We start from the raw sequence: 15,313 nt of genomic DNA on the forward strand, positions 1-15,313 counted from the left end.
GAGTTATAGTCCCACTTTTAAAATCTAATATTTTTGGGATGAGAATACATGCAGGTTTTATAAATGATTTACAAAATAGACACAAGTACGTGAAACTACATTCTATGGTTGAATTATCGAAATCGAATATGCCCCTTTTTATTAAGTCTAGTAATCTAAGAATTAGGGAACAGACACCCTAATTGACGCGAATCCTAAAGATAGATCTATTGGGCCTAACAAACCCCATCCAAAGTACCGGATGCTTTAGTACTTCGAAATTTATATCATATTCGAAGGGTGTCCCGGAATGATGGGGATATTCTTATATATGCGTCTTGTTAATGTCGGTTACCAGGTGTTCACCATATGAATGATTTTTATCTCTATGTATGGGATGTGTATTGAAATATGAAATCTTGTGGTCTATTTTTACGATTTGATATATATAGGTTAAACCTATAACTCACCAAAATTTTTGTTGACGTTTAAAGCATGTTTATTCTCAGGTGAATACTAAGAGCTTCCGCTGTTGCATACTAAAATAAGGACAAGATTTGGAGTCCATGTTTGTATGATATTGTGTAAAAACTGCATTCAAGAAACTGATTTCGATGTAACATATTTGTATTGTAAACCATTATGTAATGGTCGTGTGTAAACAGGATATTTTAGATTATCATTATTTGATAATCTACATAAAGCTTTTTAAACCTTTATTTATGAAATAAAGGTTATGGTTTGTTTTAAAAATGAATGCAGTCTTTGAAAAACGTCTCATATAGAGGTCAAAACCTCGCAACGAAATCAATTAATATGGAACGTTTTTAATCAATAAGAACGGGACATTTCAGTTGGTATCTGAGCGTTGGTCTTAGAGAACCAGAAAATTTGCATTAGTGTATCTTATCGAGTTTGTTAGGATGCATTAGTGAGTCTGGACTTCGACCGTGTTTTCTTTAAAAATGATTGCTTAACATTTTTGTTGGAAACTATATATTATTAACATGTATATATTATGTGATATATAAATCTCTTAACATGTTTGATATTGTGTGATAGATATCTACCTCTAGCACAAATCCCATTGACTCACCTAATGATAACGAAGAGTCGAATATATATTGGACTGATTCACAAGTTCCCGAAGAAGAACCGGAAGAAGAATCAGAACCGGAAGAAGAATCAGAACCGGAAGAGGAGGAACCGGAGGAGGAAATAGAACCGGTGGGGGAAATAATAAAACGGTTAAGTAAAAGAAAATCCTCAACCAACCGACCAAGGTTAATTATGGTCAATGGTGTTTTCGCCAAGGAAGCAAAATATTGGGAGGATTACCAATTCTCCGATGAATCGGATTCCGACGAGAATTCCGATGATGTTATAGAAATTACCCCAACTGAATTTAAAAAGGCAAAATAAAATAATAAGGGAAAGGGCATAAAAATAGAGAAATCTAATTCCAACCCCGATGAACTTTATATGTATCGTCAACCCCCGAAGCCCTTAAGTTGTAACAATGACCCGGGAACCTCTAAACCACCAGGTTTTTCTAAACCGTTGTGGAAAACCACAGTTCGTATTAGGGGAACATCATATATCCCTAGAAACTTGGCAAAACGAACCAAAACCGAAGAAGAAGAAATGAGCGAGTCAGAATAAGATAGTTGTATTCATGTGGTGTAATATATGTAATATAGTGTGCTTATGCTTTATGATATATGTAAAAATTGCTTGTATTAATAAGTATTTTTTTTATGAATCTAACTCTTGTCTATTTTACAGTATAATAACACAAAATGGATAGACAACCCAATATTTTAAGAGACCTACCCGGAGACATGATTGATGAAATCTTTTCTAGAGTCGGTCAGAATTCTTCGGCACAACTATTTACGGTGAAATCAGTTTGTAAGACATTCGAAGAACGTTCCAAGAATATCTTGGTTTATAAGAGACTTTCGTTTGAAAGATGGGGGATATCACATTGGGAAACCCATAAGTTACGATGTGTTTACTTTGACGCATATATTGCGGGGAACCCAAATGCTATTTTACGCAACAGGTTAAGAAATTATTTTGACTCAATGTATCCGAATATAGGACTTCATGATTTAGAAAAAGCGGCTAACATGCAACATAAAGAAGCATGCTATGCTTACGGGTTAGTAATGTTCGCTTCTCACCAAAGTGAGAAAAAGAACATCGCGCTACAACTATTAAACAAAACGTTCCCACAAGTGACGGAGTCGGTAATTGGGGTAAGAAATGAGGTTTTTAGGTTATTACGAGACTTTTGGTCATTACGTAACCCTCGTCCCTTTGATGACGTTACAACACGCTGTCTTATCAACGGCCATAACGGTTATGTTCCACAAGACCAAGGATGGGAAGTAGTCCTAGTAAAACCAGAATGCATGACTTGTTTCTGGACGTATGAATTACATGTCTTTATTGCCTTTACTGAACGACTTGTGTACTAGCTAGAATTATCTTCACAACTATCTTGTATCAAAGTTATTGTGTGCTATATTTCATGCTTTATGTAAAATAAGCGGTATTGTAAGTTTGTAAAATATTGTATAAAAGTTTGAACGCGAAATATTATTACAATCAGTTTTTCATATAGAATTGTAGTAGTTGAATTGTATATTAGCTACTAAGTATGAACTTAACGGGTAGGTACTACCCGAATTTAAACTTATAAAACGCTAATATGAAGAAAAAGCTTTTATAAATGAGTTCATATTATGCTACAAAATACTATTAACTACTCTTAATATTCTGTATGATTAACTTGTTCCATTTGACTATTTTGAAGGAAATGGCACCGACTACTCCACACACCGTGAATATGAATGAAGAGGAATTCTGTACTTTTCTAGCTTCAAACATAGCTGCAGTACAGGCTGCGCTACATACCAACAATAACCTTGGATCTAGCAGTACAGGAAATCGTGTAGGATGCACCTACAAAGAATTCACTGCCTGCAAACCTTTGGAATTTGATGGAACCGAAGGACCGATCGGATTGAAACGGTGGACCGAGAAGGTCGAATCGGTGTTTGCCATAAGTAAGTGTACTGAAGAAGACAAAGTGAAGTACGCTACGCATACCTTCACAGGTTCTGCGTTAACATGGTGGAATACCTATCTAGAGCAAGTGGGACAAGATGATGCGTACGCACTACCGTGGTCAGCATTCAAGCACTTGATGAACGAGAAGTACCGTCCCAGAACCGAGGTCAATAAGCTCAAGACAGAACTTAGAGGGTTACGAACCCAAGGATTTGATATTACCACGTACGAAAGACGATTCACAGAATTGTGCCTATTGTGTCCGGGAGCGTTCGAAGATGAGGAAGAGAAGATCGACGCGTTTGTGAAAGGATTACCGGAAAGAATCCAAGAAGATATAAGTTCACACGAGCCCGCCTCCATACAACAGGCATGTAGAATGGCTCACAAATTAGTGAACCAGATTGAGGAAAGAATTAAAGAACAGACTGCTGAAGAGGCCAATGTGAAGCAAGTCAAAAGAAAGTGGGAGGAAAACGGTGATAAGAATCACCAATACAACAACAACAGCAATTAAAATAATAATCGCAACAATTATCCCAACAATCGCAACATCAATCGCAACTACAACAAACGGCCCAACAACAACAACAACAACAACAACAACAACAACAACAACAACAACAACAACAACAACAACAACAACAACAACAACAGCAACTACAACAATCATCCCAACAACAATAACAACCGCAACAACAACAACAATCAGAAGCAGCTATGCCAAAGGTGTGAAAAGTATCACTCGGGGTTCTGCACCAAATTTTGCAACAAGTGTAAAAGAAATGGTCATTGCACGGTGAAGTGTGAGGTCTACGGACCAGGGGTTAACAGAACGAAAGGAACAAATGGTGTCGGAACGAGTAATGGCGGAGCAAGTAGTGTCGGAGCAAGTTATGCCAATGTAGTTTGTTATAAATGTGGAAAACCATGCCACATTATTAGAAATTGCCCGAACCAGGAGAACACGAATGGACAAGGCAGCGAAAGAGTTTTCAATATTAATGCGGCAGAGGCACAGGAAGACCCGGAGCTTGTTACGGGTACGTTTCTTATTGACAATAAATTTGCTTACGTTTTATTTGATTCGGGTGCGGATAGAAGCTATATGAGTAGAGATTTTTGTGCTAAATTAAGTTGTCCATTGACGCCGTTGGATAGTAAATTTTTACTCGAATTAGCAAACGGTAAATTAATTTCAGCAGATAATATATGCCGGAATCGAGAAATTAAACTGGGTAGCGAAATATTTAAGATTGATTTGATACCAGTAGAGTTAGGGAGTTTTGATGTAATAGTTGGCATGGACTGGCTGAAGAAGGTGAAAGCAGAGATCGTATGTTATAAAAATGCAATTCGCATTGTACGAGAAGAAGGAGAACCCTTAATGGTGTACGGAGAAAAGGGCAACATGAAGCTACATCTTATTAGTAATTTGAAGGCATAAAAACTAATAAGAAAAGGTTGCTACGCTGTTCTAGCACACGTCGAGAAAGTACAAACTGAAGAAAAGAGCATCAATGATGTTCCCTTCGCAAAAGAATTTCCCGATGTATTTTCGAAAAGAATTACCGGGACTACCTCCACATCGATCTGTTGAATTTCAAATAGATCTGGTACCAGGAGCTGCACCAATAGCTCGTGCTCCTTATAGACTCGCACCCAGCGAGATGAAAGAACTGCAAAGCCAACTGCAAGAACTATTAGAACGTGGTTTCATTCAACCAAGCACATCACCATGGGGAGCTCCTGTTTTGTTTGTCAAGAAGAAGGATGGTACATTTAGGTTGTGTATTGACTACAGAGAGTTGAACAAACTTACCATCAAAAACCGTTATCCACTGCCGAGAATTGACGACTTATTTGATCAACTACAAGGCTCGTCGGTTTATTCGAAGATCGATTTATGTTCTGTATATCATCAAATGCGAGTAAAGGAGGATGATATTCCAAAAACTGCTTTTAGGACGCGTTATGGTCATTACGAGTTTATGGTTATGCCGTTTGGATTGACTAACGCACCAGCTGTGTTCATGGACCTTATGAACCGAGTGTGTAGGCCATATCTTGACAAGTTTGTCATTGTTTTCATCGATGACATACTTATTTACTCAAAGAATGATCAAGAGCACGAAGAATATTTGAGAAAAGTGCTAGAAGTATTGAGGAAAGAAAAACTATACGCTAAGTTTTCAAAGTGTGCATTTTGGTTGGAAGAAGTTCAATTCCTCGGTCACATAGTAAACAAAGAAGGTATCCAGGTGGACCCGGCAAAGATCGAAACCGTTGAAAAGTGGAAAACCCCAAAAACTCCGAAGCATATACGTTAATTTTTAGGATTGGCTGGTTACTACAGAAGATTCATCCAAGATTTCTCCAAAATAGCAAAACCCTTGACTGCATTAACGCATAAAGGGAAGAAATTTGAATGGAAGGATGAACAAGAGAAGGCGTTTCAATTATTGAAGAAAAAGCTAACTACGGCACCTATATTGTCATTGCCTTAAGGGAATGATGATTTTGTGATTTATTGTGACGCATCAAAGCAAGGTCTCGGTTGTGTATTAATGCAACGAAGGAAGGTGATTGCTTATGCGTCTAGACAATTGAAGATTCACGAACAAAATTATACGACGCATGATTTAGAATTAGGCGCGGTTGTTTTTGCATTAAATACTTGGAGGCACTACTTATATGGGGTCAAAAGTATTATATATACCGACCACAAAAGTCTTCAACACATATTTAATCAGAAACAACTGAATATGAGGCAGCGTAGGTGGATTGAATTGTTGAATGATTACGACTTTGAGATTCGTTACCACCCGGGGAAGGCAAATGTGGTAGCCGACGTCTTGAGCAGGAAGGATAGAGAACCCATTTCTAGTAAAATCTATGAATATAATGATTCACACTAACCTTACTACTCAAATAAAGGAGGCGCAACAAGGAGTTTTAAAAGAGGGAAATTTAAAGGATGAAATACCCAAAGGATCGGAGAAGCATCTTAATATTCGGGAAGACGGAACCCGGTATAGGGCTGAAAGGATTTGGGTACCAAAATTTGGAGATATGAGAGAAATGGTACTTAGAGAAGCTCATAAAACCAGATACTCAATACATCCTGGAACGGGGAAGATGTACAAGGATCTCAATAAACATTTTTAGTGACTGGGTATGAAAGCCGATGTTGCTAAATACGTAGGAGAATATTTGACGTGTTCTAAGGTCAAAGCTGAGCATCAGAAACCATCAGGTCTACTTCAACAACCCGAAATCCCGGAATGGAAATGGGAAAACATTACCATGGATTTCATCACCAATTTGCCAAGGACTGCAAGTGGTTTTGATACTATTTGGGTAATAGTTGATCATCTCACCAAATCAGCACACTTCCTGTCAATAAGAGAAGATGACAAGATGGATAAGTTAGCACGACTGTATTTGAAGGAAGTCATCTCCAGACATGGAATACCAATCTCTATTATCTCTGATAGGGATGGCAGATTTATTTCAAGATTCTGGCAGACATTACAGCAAGCATTAGGAACTCGTCTAGACATGATTACTGCCTATCATCCACAAACTGATGGGCAGAGCGAAAGGACGATACAAACGCTTGAAGACATGCTACGAGCATGTGTTATTGATTTCGGAAACAGTTGGGATCGACACCTACCGTTAGCAGAATTTTTCTACAACAACAGTTATCATTCTAGTATTGAGATGGTGCCATTTGAGGCACTTTATGGTAGAAAGTGCAGGTCTCCGATTTGTTGGAATGAAGTGGGGGATAGACAGATTACGGGTCTGGAGATAATACAAGAAACTACCGAGAAAATCATCCAAATTCAACAAAGATTGAAAACCGCCCAGAATCGACAAAAGAGCTACGCGGACAGTAAAAGAAAAGATATAGAGTTTGAAATTGGAGAAATGGTCATGCTTAAGGTTTCACCTTGGAAAGGCGTTGTTCGATTTGGTAAACGGGGGAAACTAAATCCAAGGTACATTGGACCATTCAAGATTATAGATCGTGTCGGACCAGTAGCTTACCAACTGGAGCTACCTCAACAACTCGCAGCTGTACATAACACTTTCCACATCTCAAATTTGAAGAAATGTTTTGCTAAAGAAGATCTCACTATTCCGTTGGACGAAATCCAAATCAATGAAAAACTTCAATTCATTGAAGAATCCGTCGAAATAATGGATCGTGAGGTTAAGAGACTTAAACAAAATAAGATACCGATTGTTAAGGTTCGATGGAATGCTCGTAGAGGACCCGAGTTCACCTAGGAGCGTGAAGATCAGATGAAGAAGAAATACCCGCATTTATTTCCAGAAGATACGTCCACACCTCCAACTGCTTAAAATTTCGGGACGAAATTTATTTAACGGGTAGGTACTGTAGTGACCCGAACTTTTCCATGTTTATATATATATTAAATGAAATTGTTATTTACATGATTAAGTGTTTCCAACATGTTAAGCAATCAAACTTGTTAAGACTTGATTAATTGAAATACGTTTCATATAGACAATTGACCACCCAAGTTGACCGGTGATTCACGAACGTTAAAACTTGTAAAAACTATACGATGATATATATATGGTTATATATATAGTTAACATGATTTTATTATAAGTATGTATCTCATTAGGTATTTTAACAATGAGTTATATACATAAAAATGAGACTATTAATTTAAGAAACTCGAAAACGATATATATAACGATTATCGTTATAACAACGTCTTACTAGGTACATATGAATCATATTAAGATATTGATACACTTGGTTAATTATGTTAAATGATAAGTAAATATATTATTAAGTGTATTAACAATGAAATACATATGTAAAAATAAGACTACTAACTTAATGATTTCGAAACGAGACATATATGTAACGATTATCGTTGTAACGACATTTAACTGTATATATATCATACTAAGATATATTATATATCATAATATCATGATAATATAACAATTTAACATCTCATTTGTTATAATAAACAATGGGTTAACAACATTCAACAAGATCGTTAACCTAAAGGTTTCAAAACAACATTTACATGTAACGACTAACGATGACTTAACGACTCAGTTAAAATGTATATACATGTAGTGTTTTAATATGTATTCATACACTTTTGAAAGACTTCAAGACACTTATTAAAATACTTCTACTTAACAAAAATGCTTACAATTACATCCTCGTTTAGTTTCATCAACAATTCTACTCGTATGCACCCGTATTCGTACTCGTACAATACACAGCTTTTAGATGTATGTACTATTGGTATATACACTCCAATGATCAGCTCTTAGCAGCCCATTTGAGTCACCTAACACATGTGGGAACCATCATTTGGCAACTAGTATGAAATATCTCATAAAATTACAAAAATATGAGTAATCATTCATGACTTATTTACATGAAAACAAAATTACATATCCTTTATATCTAATCCATACACCAACGACCAAAAACACCTACAAACACTTTCATTCTTCAATTTTCTTCATCTAATTGATCTCTCTCAAGTTCTATCTTCAAGTTCTAAGTATTCTTCATAAATTCCAAAAGTTCTAGTTTCATAAAATCAAGAATACTTCCAAGATTGCAAGTTTACTTCCAAGTTTTCTAAATCCATTCCAAGTAATCATCCAAGATCAAGAAACCTTTGTTACTTACAGTAGGTTATCTTTCTAATACAAGGTAATAATCATATTCAAACTTTAATTCAATTTCTATAACTATAACAATCTTATTTCAAGTGGAAATCTTACTTGAAATTGTTTTCGTGTCATGATTCTTCTTCAAGAACTTTCAAGCCATCCAAGGATCCTTTGAAGCTAGATATATTTTTCTCATTTCCAGTAGGTTTATCCAAGGAACTTGAGGTATTAATGATGTTCATAACATCATTCGATTCATACATATAAAGCTATCTTATTCGAAGGTTTAAACATGTAATCACTAGAACATAGTTTAGTTAATTCTAAACTTGTTCGCAAATAAAAGTTAATCCTTCTAACTTGACTTTTAAAATCAACTAAACACATGTTCTATATCTATATGATATGCTAACTTAATGATTTAAAACCTGGAAACACGAAAAACACCGTAAAACCGGATTTACGCCGTCGTAGTAACACCGCGGGCTGTTTTGGGTTAGTTAATTAAAAACTATGATAAAATTTGATTTAAAAGTTGTTATTCTGGGAAAATGATTTTTATTATGAACATGAAACTATATCCAAAAATTATGGTTAAACTCAAAGTGGAAGTATGTTTTCTAAAATGGTCATCTAGACGTCGTTCTTTCGACTGAAATGACTACCTTTACAAAAACGACTTGTAACTTATTTTTCCGACTATAAACCTATAATTTTTCTGTTTAGATTCATAAAATAGAGTTCAATATGAAACCATATCAATTTGATTCACTCAAAACGGATTTAAAATGAAGAAGTTATGGGTAAAACAAGATTGGATAATTTTTCTCATTTTAGCTACGTGAAAATTGGTAACAAATCTATTCCAACCATAACTTAATCAACTTGTATTGTATATTATGTAATCTTGAGATACCATAGACACGTATACAATATTTCGACCTATCATGTCGACACATCTATATATATTTCGGAACAACCATAGACACTCTATATGTGAATGTTGGAGTTAGCTATACAGGGTTGAGGTTGATTCCAAAATATATATAGTTTGAGTTGTGATCAATACTGAGATACGTATACACTGGGTCGTGAATTGATTCAAGATAATATTTATCGATTTATTTCTGTACATCTAACTGTGGACAACTAGTTGTAGGTTACTAACGAGGACAGCTGACTTAATAAACTTAAAACATCAAAATATATTAAAAGTGTTGTAAATATATTTTGAACATACTTTGATATATATGTATATTTTGTTATAGGTTCATGAATCAACCAGTGGCCAAGTCTTACTTCCCGACAAAGTAAAAATCTGTGAAAGTGAGTTATAGTCCCACTTTTAAAATCTAATATTTTTGGGATGAGAATACATGCAGGTTTTATAAATGATTTACAAAATAGACACAAGTACGTGAAACTACATTCTATGGTTGAATTATCGAAATCGAATATGCCCCTTTTTATTAAGTCTGGTAATCTAAGAATTAGGGAACAGACACCCTAATTGACGCGAATCCTAAAGATAGATCTTTTGGGCCTAACAAACCCCATCCAAAGTACCGGATGCTTTAGTACTTCGAAATTTATATCATATCCGAAGGGTGTCCCGGAATGATGGGGATATTCTTATATATGCATCTTGTTAATGTCGGTTACCAGGTATTCACCATATGAATGATTTTTATCTCTATGTATGGGATGTGTATTGAAATATGAAATCTTGTGGTCTATTGTTACGATTTGATATATATATGTTAAACCTATAACTCACCAACATTTTTGTTGACGTTTAAAGCATGTTTATTCTCAGTTGAATACTAAGAGCTTCCGCTGTTGCATACTAAAATAAGGACAAGATTTGGAGTCTATGTTTGTATGATATTGTGTAAAAACTGCATTCAAGAAACTGATTTCGATGTAACATATTTGTATTGTAAACCATTATGTAATGGTCGTGTGTAAACAGGATATTTTAGATTATCATTATTTGATAATGTACGTAAAGCTTTTTAAACCTTTATTTATGAAATAAAGGTTATGGTTTGTTTTAAAAATGAATGCAGTCTTTGAAAAACGTCTCATATAGAGGTTAAAACCTCGCAACGAAATCAATTAATATGGAACGTTTTTAATCAATAAGAACGGGACATTTCACTATTAAGTAATGCCTGCGCATCTGCAGGAGTCAAAAACTGCGAAATTGGACGCGGTGGTTGCCAAGGTTGCAACGGTGTAAACGATGAATTCTGCTGAACACTCTGCGTCTGCAGAGGGATTGAAACCGTGGTACTATAAATAGGTACCTGGCCGCAGCATACCACGTGTGGGCCTACTGTTTCACCGCTAGTGCCTACCAAGATGACCCTTGGATCCACCACGGAAAATTCTAACCGCGTGATGGTAACTGGCGAGTTTGCCCTTGGCGGTGTAATCCCATCTGGATATATCGGCTTATACCTCTGAAAAGGCTCGCCGGATACAGGTGGAAGATATGGCGCGTATCCCGCCCCCGTAGTCATAGCTTGCGTCTGCTGATTACCAGACGGCGTGTTTTGATTATCTGTTTGAGTACGTTTCGATGATTCCCCGGAAGTCATGTTACTGTTAAAGAAAAAATTCAAAAAATTTTGTGAACAATAAGCCTTATAATTCAAAACTTTAAAAGAAAAAACAAATAAACATGTCTTGAATTAGTTCAGCTCTCAATGAAAGCACCACTTGATCATGCATATTTTAACCATAGAAGTAATATGCCTATTCAACGCGTAAAGTGAGGTTTAAGGATCTTAGAATAAGCCTCTCCGGTCCGGCTACCGTGAATAACCCTGGCCGACATGATGATGTCGGCGGGGTGGCCAAGTGATTAAGTCCACCTTTAATGACGGTCGTCGATTAGAAGGCTCCAAATAAGGTCGTAGGTACTAGTTAATCAAGAAACTAACCTGTTAACCTTTGGAAGATGCTCGGCAATGTTGGTTACGTAAGACGTGTATTAGATGATGATTACGTAAGGTGATTGTGTTTAGAATGATAGTTAGGGTTTGTATATATAGGCAAACCCTAATTCTAGAACCATCCGAGATAATGGCAATCTTTTCCATAACGAACTCCCCCGAATCACGGATGTAATTATGGAAAAGATATTTACTTGATAGCCAAGTAATCGCTGTATCGGGAACAAAGGCATTAGATACGAATCCGCATACCGCATAACGCATATGAGCACATGCATACGCACACTAATGGGTGCCCGCATACATATGGGGTGCGCATGCGGGTTGCGGTATCATTAAATAATATGTTATAATTCAGTAGGCTTATAACTACCTTTAGTGGTTTGATTATGTTATAATTCAGTAGGCTTATAACTACCTTTAGTGGTTTGATTCTTGATTAAGAATACTAATAATGAAGTGTAAGAACAAAGATGATAATGGAGAGAAAGAAAGAAACACTTTGTAAATGTGAGAAATGGTGCAAGTTTAATGTTTGCATTCAAGAGTATTTATATCCTAAAATTTCAATATAAAAATACATACTTTATGTACCAAAATTGACTATATGTATACTAGTTTATAATTTTATTTTTAGTCAACATAAGGATGTACTAGTTTATATTTTCCTTTTTATTTATTTATTTATTTTTAGTCAACATAAGGATGTATTTGTTTAGGATTCTTTTTAGTCTCATTATTATTATTATTATTATTATTATTATTATTATTATTATTATTATTATTATTATTATTATTATTATTATTATTATTATTATTATTACATTTACTACATGATAAGTATTATTTTCTTTTTACTAATTCATTACATTGAAATATATATATATATATATATATATATATATATATATATATATATATATATATATATATATATATATATATATATATATTCATTTCGAAATATATATTTGAAATATTTATTTAATATTTAGTTTTTTTTTTCAAAATCAATTATATTTTAAAGTTTATTTTAAAATCGTTTAAATAATAGAAATTATTATAACACGTAACATTTTTAATTAATATATATATATATATATATATATATATATATATATATATATATATATATATATATATATATATATATATATATATATATACACACATAAAATTGTTCGTGAATCATCGGAATCATATAAAAGTTAGGTTTAAATTTAGTCGGAAATTTCCGGGTTGTCATAGCTCTCCACCGTAAGCCCTATACATAACCTCAAAAGACATAACATTCTTCGAGGCCAAAGGATGAAAGACAGAGATACTCACCTTAAAGTAATCTAAGACACTAGGGAAAAAAGAAGAGATATTAACCCTAACATTACATTCTGTAAACAATTGGGTGTACACACCAACATAACCCTTAGGAGGTTGTAAAATATGCTTGTCACTAGCAGGAATAAGCATATCAACAGGTTTCAAACCAAGCATTTGAAGTAGATACGATAGCAAAGAGGGTTTAACATCGCTAAAAGAAGCCTCAATACCACGTTTTGACATGGTAAAAATAACAAAAAGGAGAAGAAAGAAAATAATTGATAGAAATCTGTAAGTACCTTAGTGTGCGAGGATGAAAGATTTCTAGAAAGACTAAGTTTTTGAAAAAAGACGGGTGAAAACAGAGGGAGAAGATGCAAGTTTTTACCCTTAAGATAGATGAAGGGGTAGCCGTCAAATCAAATATGCACAAAACCCTTAGTAACCGGAATTTATTGGACGATCGTACCCTTGGCAGCAAAGAGCAAAAGATTCCATCATTAAGGGTGTAACGGTAATATTTATCGACAAGAGCTTTAACTGGCGCAGTTAAACGTCAAATCAAAGTGGCAAAAATGATTACTAATAAGTTTAACTTCACGAAGCTTATATGTCGATAGTAATGCTTCGTCAAATTAAACTGGGGGGCTTGATAGTGTACCTCACCTCCGGTTCGTACATAATAGCTTCGCAGTTTACTTCGGTGGAATTTGCCACAATATATAGTACGAAGGAAACATCATCTACAATTAACGAGGTTCAGAAACCAGAGCAAGAATAGTGATCTTGGAGCCCAAAAACCTCGGTCAATTACAAAGTCAAGCTAGCTGAACTATTCCTAGCTCGGCTGCACGCTCGTACAGCAAAGGAAAGGGACAGGGTTGCTTTCCTCTGCAGGCATACGAATAAGGAAAGGTCAACTAGTATTCCAAAAGCATTGGGAACTAGTGAGCCGGTATGGGAAGCCGCTCCAATTCGCATATAAATAGAAAAAAATGCATGATACACTCCTCATTCAACATTCACTCTCATTCTAACATCACATGTTACATTACTTACCTCGGTGACGTAAAACAATCACTTGATTGTTACCTTCGAGGAATCGCCAGCGAACAAAGCAAAAACCATAATCACTCCATTCCACATCTTAGTGACTTGGATATCCCCATATCAATATAAGATCGCCGGTTATTGTATAAACACTAATCAACTGTTGCCCTCATCTATTATGATCAAGGATGATGATGGTCACCTAATGAATCAAATAATCAATCAATTCACTTGTTTAAGACTGAATATTAGTGACGTAAATGAATGAATGATACATATGAATATTGAATGAATATAAATGATTTGTTGATTGAATATGAATAATAACTTAAAGGACGTGTATGGTTTCAAAAGAAAAAATATAGTTTTACTTTTATAGTTATAAATATAAATATAAATATAAATATAATTATAAATATAAATATAAATATAAATATACTATATATATATATATATATATATATATATATATATATATATATATATATCATTATTAAATATGGGTAATAAAATTAAATATAACTTTTAATATACTTTATATTATATTATTTATATTTATATTTATATTTATATTTATATTTATATTTATATTTATATTTATATTTATATTTATATTTATATTTATATTTATATTTATATTTATACTATATATTAAAAGAAATGCTTAATAGAACAATTATTTATTTTAGAAACTTTTAATTATTGGATTGGGCAAATTACAATCGATACTCTTATAATATAGCCATCTAATTAAAAAATTTAAATTTATAGTGCTATAACAAAAATTTACAATTAATCTATCAAAAATGCTTTTATAAACAATTAATTTCCTTATAAAACGTAGTATTAAGTTTGGAAAATATATTACATCATCATGATGTATATCCTACGAAACTTTAAAATATACAAAATCTATATTCAATTAGTTAAAAGCTTTAATTAATACACCGTAAATCTTTTTATCTATATCAAAATACATACATACATACATACATACATACATATCTATAAGTTAGCAAAAACTTCTATACTAATTTTCAAATTTTAATTAAATATTAACAAAAACGATAATTCTTTGAAAATATGAGAAGAATACGATGGATTTTTTAATTTAGAATTATTTAATTACTTTTAGCTACATAAAAATAAAAATAATAAATTAGTCATTTAAAAAAATATAAGAATAATGTATACGGTATACACATATTCAATTGTATCTCTACACAAAAGCTGCATATGGA

This window comes from Rutidosis leptorrhynchoides, chromosome 5, assembly GCF_046630445.1.
Source record: "Rutidosis leptorrhynchoides isolate AG116_Rl617_1_P2 chromosome 5, CSIRO_AGI_Rlap_v1, whole genome shotgun sequence".
In the NCBI taxonomy this organism is placed as follows: Eukaryota; Viridiplantae; Streptophyta; class Magnoliopsida; order Asterales; family Asteraceae; genus Rutidosis; species Rutidosis leptorrhynchoides.